This window comes from Myotis lucifugus, unplaced genomic scaffold (genome assembly GCF_000147115.1).
Source record: "Myotis lucifugus unplaced genomic scaffold, Myoluc2.0 scaffold_29, whole genome shotgun sequence".
Classification (NCBI taxonomy): Eukaryota; Metazoa; Chordata; class Mammalia; order Chiroptera; family Vespertilionidae; genus Myotis; species Myotis lucifugus.
This window is the reverse complement of record NW_005871077.1, coordinates 7,558,286-7,564,590: the sequence shown is the minus strand read 5'-3', so window position 1 is coordinate 7,564,590 and position 6,305 is coordinate 7,558,286. Positions and strand designations below refer to the sequence as shown.

The 6,305-nt window shown below is 39.9% G+C and overlaps 1 pseudogene; it reads left to right on the top strand.

Annotated features, from left to right (window-relative positions):
• Positions 1-870: 870 nt before the first annotated feature.
• LOC102441089 lies at positions 871-1,292 on the top strand (annotated as a pseudogene).
• Positions 1,293-6,305: the final 5,013 nt, after the last annotated feature.

Sequence of the window (6,305 nt, the reverse complement as noted above, 5' to 3'; positions counted from 1 at the left end):
AGATCTTATATGCATACTAGAGGCCCAGTGCACGGATTCGTGCACCAGTGGGGTCCCTCGACCTGGCCTGTGGGGATTGGGCTGAAACCGGCTCTCCAACATCCCCTGAGGGGTCCTGGATTGCAAGAGGGCACAGGCCAGTCCTCTAGTTGTAAATAATGCTGCAATAAACATAGAAGTGCATATATTCTTTTGAATTAGTGTTTTGAGTTTCTTCAGATAACCAGAAGTGAAATGCAGGGTCATAAGGCTATAACACTTTTCTAACATGTCAAACTATTTTGTACCAAGGTCTTCTTTACATGTGAAAGAAAACCTTTATTTTGCTTTTTTTAAAGCATACATTATTCAGTATTTTTATTGCTTATGCCAAAGAGCCTTGAATTCATCCACACCAAGACACATCATAATTACGATGGCAAATGTTCAGGACACAGAGATAATCTTAAAGGCTGCAAGAGAGAGACAGAAAGTTATGTACAAGGAACCTCCCATTAGATTATCAAATGATTTCTCGACCTAACCAGTTTGGCTCAGTGGATAGAGTGTCGGCCTGCGGACTGAAAATGTCTCAGGTTTGATACAAGTCAAGGGCATGTACCTTGGTTGTGGGCACATCCCCAGTAGGAGGTGTGCAGGAGGCAGCTGATCGATGTTTCTCTCTCATCGATGTTTCTAACTCTATCCCTCTCCCTCCTCTCTGTAAAAAAAAATCAATTAAAAAATTTTTTTAAAAAAGATTTCTCAACAGAAACACATCAGGCCAGAAAAGAATGGAAGGAAATTTACAAAGTGATGCAAAGGAAGGGACTGAATCCAAGAATACTCTATCCAGCAAGACTACCATTCAAAATTGAAGGGGAGGACCTTCCCAGGGTCCCTGCCGCGGAGTGTGTGGAGCTGCTGGTTGGCTCTGCTCTAGCGGCGCGGGGGTTTCCGAGACCTGGGACCCGGTTCCGACCTGGCTTCCCGGGATGTCGGTGGCCTTCGTACTGGACTGGCTGCGAGGCAAGGCGCAAGTCAATCAGGAGACCATCCAGCGGCTCCTGGAGGAGAAGGACCAGCTGATCCGCTGTATTGTGGAGTATCAGAACAAAGGCCAGGCGAACGAATGCGTCCAGTACCAGCGTGTGCTACACAGAAATCTCATTTATTTGGCTACCATTGCAGATGCCAACCCAACCAGTCCTTCAAAGGTGATGGAATAATCTTCCAGGTGGCTGTTGTGAGGAGTAATCGAAAGTAATACATTTCCTATGAAACAGGCAGGATCTTTACCAACTCCACTGCTGTCTCTTTTAAGTGTGAAAATGTGAAGAACTAAAATAACTGTATTTCCATGTAAATATTTATTTTAATAATTAAGCAGATTCCCTCAAGTTGCCTCAGGTGTTTTCTTTCTTGAAATAGGTGTGTTTGGACAACAAAGATGTCATGGGCTTCTTCAAGCCTACTTTCTTAGGTTCAGCCTGAAGAGGAACCTGAGCAGGTGCTTGGCGATCAGGAGGAATTGGTGAGACTCCCGACTGAGACCCTGCCAGTGGAACATGTAACTGTGTTCTCCTTTCTACTAGTTTGTAGTTCTGGACCCCCTGGCCGCTCTGGTCAGGTTGCTTGGAAATAAAGCTTGCCTTTCCACACACTCACACAAAAAAAAAAAATTGAAGGGGAAATTAGGAGCTTCACAGACAAAAATAAAGGCTAAGCCAGCAATGCAAGAAATGCTAAAGGGACTGGTGTAAAAAGAAGAAATAAAAAGGGAAGAATGAACACATGCACAAAAAATAAAAATGACTACAAACAAGTACCTATCAATAATAACTTTAAATGTAAATGGAAATAATGCTCCAATCAAAAGACATCAAGTGGCTGAATGGATAAGAAAACATGACCCATATATGCTGTCTACAACAGACCAACCTCAGAAAAAGGGACTCACACAGACTGAAAGTAAAGGGATGGAAATATATATTTCAGGCAAATGGAAATGAAAAAAAAAAACCTGGGGTAGCAATACTTTTATCTGACAAATTAGACCTCAAAGTGAAGGCCATAACAAGAGATAAGGAAGGCCACTTCATAATACTAAAACCAGATAATCCCAAAACCAGATAAAGACAACACAATGAAAGAGAATTACAGGCCAATATTCTCATTGATACAAGAGGATTAACCCAAGAGGATATATGCACCCAATGCAGGAGCACCCAAATACATAAAAAACTCCCGAAAGAGATCAACAACAATACAATCATAGTAGGGGACTTTAATAAATCCTCTAGACCAGTGGTTGGCAAACCGCGGCTCGCGAGCCACATGCGGCTCTTTGGCCCCTTGAGTGTGGCTCTTCCACAAAATACCATGTGCGGGCGCGCATGTACAGTGCAATTGAAACTTCGTGGCCCATGCGCAGAAGTCAGTTTTCGGCCTGGGCGAGTCTATTTTGAAGAAGTGGCGTTAGAAGAACTGGGGGGTGTCGGTCGGTCAGGTGATGGGAGACGCGGCAAAGGTGGGCCGCGGGATATGCAGCGCAAGGGAGGTACATTGTTTTGAGGTACGTTCGTTGAGGTCTACCCCTTCCAACTCTCCCATCCACACTCGTCTTTCTGAAACAAGTATACAAGACAAGTGTGGATGGGAGAGTTGGAAGAGGTCGACCTCAGCGAACATACCTCAATCAGATTGAGGGCGTTTTTAGCAAAGGCCAGTTTAGGAGTACCCTAATTAGGTTAATAACAATGTACCTACCTATATAGTTAAGTTTAAAAAATTTGGCTCTCAAAAGAAATTTCAATCTTTGTACTGTTGATATTTGGCTCTGTTGACTAATGAGTTTGCCGACCACTGCTCTAGACAAAAAAAATCAGCAAAGAAACAGCAAACCTAAATGACTCACTAGATCAGATGAACTTAATTGACATCTTCAGAACATTTCACCCCAAAGCCACAGAATTTACATTCTTCTCAAGTGCACAAGGGACATTTTCAAAGATAGACCACATATTGGGTCACAGCTAACGTCTCTCCAAATTCAAGAAGATTGAAATCATATCTAGCATCTTCTCAGACCACAATGGCATAATATTACAAATAAACTACAATAAAAACAATAAAATATGCAAACACTTGGAAGCTGAATAGCATGCAATTAAACAATGATTGGGTTACCAAAGAGATCAAATAAGAAATTAAAAACATCCTGGAAACAAATGACAATGAAAACACAACAATCCTAAATCTATGAGACACAATGAAAGCAGCCCTGAGAGGGAAATTTATAGCTCTACAGGTCTACCTCAAAAATAAATAAATAAATAAAGAATGGTAGTAAATCATCTAACTCTACAACTTAAAGAATTAGAAAGAGAGCAACAAGAAAAGCCCAGAGTGAGCAGAAGGAAGGAGATAATAAAGATCAGAGCAGAAATAAATGACATAGAGACCAAGAAAAAAAATACAAAAGTTCAATGAAACCAAGAGCTGGTACTTTGAAAGGATAAACAAGATTGATGAACATCTAGCCAGGCTTACCAAGAAGCAAAGAGAGAGGACCCAAATAAACAAAATCAGAAATGAAAGGGGCAAAATAACAACAGACTCCACAGAAATACAAAGGATTGTTTAAAAATACTCTGAACAACTCTATTCCAACAAACTAGACAACCTGGAGGAAATTTAGGTTGTATTCCTAAAAGAATACAACCTTCCAAGACTCAATCGGGAAGAATCTACAAATCTCAATAGGCTGATAACTATGGAAGAAATTGATGCAGTCATCAAAAAGCTTCCAGCAAACAAAAGCCCAGGGCCAGACAGCTTCACAGGGAAGTTTTACCAAACATTCAAGGAAGAACTAAAAACTATCCTCCTCAGACTTTTCAAAAAAATTAAAGAGGAAGGAACACTTCCAAGCTCATTCTATGAAGCCAGCATCACCCTCATACCAAAACCAGATAAAGACAACACAATGAAAGAGAATTACAAGCCAATATCCTCATGAACATAGATGCCAAAATCCTCAACAAAATTCTAGCAAATCTGATCCAGCAGTACATCATAAAGATCACACACCATGACCAAGTAGAATTTATCCCAGGGATGCAAGGATGGTACAATATCTGCAAATCAATAAACGTGATACATCACATAAACAAATTGAGAGAAAAATCAAATATTCATATCAATTGATACAGAAAAACCATTTGACAAAATTCAACACCCTTTCTTGATAAAAACTCTCAGCAAGGTGGGAATAGAAGGATCATACCTCAACATAATAAAAGCCATATATGACAAACCCACAGCCAACATCATACTCAATGGGCAAAAATTAAAACTATTTCCCCTAAGAGCAGGAACAAGACAGGGATGCCCACTCTCACCACTCCTGTTCTACATAGTATTGGAAGTACTAGTCATTGCAATCAGACAAGAAGAAAAGATAAAAGGCATCCAAATTGGAAAATAAATGGTGTTGGGAAAATTGGACAGATACATGCAAAAAAATGAAACTAGACCACCAACTTACACCATTCACAAAAACAAACTTAAAATGGATAAAGGACTTAAACATAAGATGGGAAACCATAAAAATACTAGAGGAATCTACAGGCAGCAAAATCTCAGACATATGCCAAAGCAATTTCTTCACCAATACAGCTCCTAGGCCAATGGAAACTAAAGAGAAAATAAACAAATGGGACTATATTAAAATAAAAAGCTTTTGCACAACAAAAGAAACCATCAACAAAACAACAAGAAAGCCCACTGCATTGAGAACATATTTGCCAATGTTATATCCGATAAGGGTTTAATCTCCAACATTTACAGGTAACTCATACAACGTAAAAAAGGAAGATAAACAACCCACTCAAAAAATGGGCAATGGACCTAAATAGATACTTTTTGAAAGAATACATAAGGAAGGCCAAGAAACATATGGAAATATGCTCAAAGTCACTAATCCGAGAGATGCAAATCAAAATAACAATGCGGTACCATCTCACACCTGTCACAATGGCTATCATCAACAAATCAACAAAGGACAAGTGCTGGCGAGGATGTGGAGGAAAAGGAACCCTCATGCACTGTTGGTGGGAATGAAGGCTGTTGCAGCCACTGTGGAAGACAGTATGGAGGTTCCTCAAAAAATTAAAACTGGAACTCCCATTTGACCCAGTAATCCCACTTCTAGGAATATATCCCAAGAAACTAGAAACACCAATCAGAAAGGATATATGCACCTCTATGTTCATAGCAGCACAATTTACCATAGCTAAGATTTGGAAACAGCCTAAGTTCCCATCAGCAGATGAGTGGATTAAAAAACTGTGGTACATCTACACAATGGAATACTATGCTGCTGTAAAAAGGAAGGAACTCCTACCATTTGCAACAGCATGGATGGAACTGGAGAGCATTATGCTAAGCAAAATAAGTCAGTGGGAGAAAGATAAATATCGCATGATCTCACTCATTTGTGGAATATAATGAACAACATACACTGATGAACAAAAACAGATCCAGAGACAGAGAAGCATGGATCAGACCATCAAATCTCAGAGGAAAGGCAGGGAAGGGAGTGGGGAAGGGGGAGAGATCAACAAAAGGACTCGTATTCATGTATATAAGCCTAACCACAGACATCAGAAAGGTGAGGGCAGGAGTGGATGTGTGTGTGTGGGGGGGGGGGGGGAATGGGGCGATAAGAACACACATGTAATACCTTAATTAATAAAGAAAAAAAATTTTTAAAGATTGCTGTAGATGTTTGGGTCATTTTGGTTCCATATAAATTTTTGGGTTATTTGTTCTAGATCTGTGAAATATGCTGTTTGTATTGGAATAGTGATTACATTGAATCTGTAGATTGCCTTGGGTAGTATGGACATTTTAATGATGTTAATTTTACCAATCCATGAACATGGTATATTCTTCCACCTGTTTATATCTTCCTCTATCTCTTTTTTCAACATCCTATAGTTTTCTGAGTATAAGTCTTTTACCTCCTCAGTTAAGGTTATACCTAAGTATTTTAATTTTTTTTGTTGCAGTGGCAAATGTGGTTATTTGTTTAGTTTCTCTTTCCGAGAATTCATTATTTACATACTAGTAGCCCTGTGCATGAAATTCGTGCACTGGGGTGGGGGGCGAGGAAAGGGGCCCCTCAGTCTGGCCTTCACCCTCTCCAATCTGAGACCCCTCAGGAAATGTCCAACTACCTGTTTGTGCCCACACTTTTAACAGATAACAGCTCCATTGTTGTTTCTTTCTTATGCTTAAAACCATTGGAATTAGTAGGTATT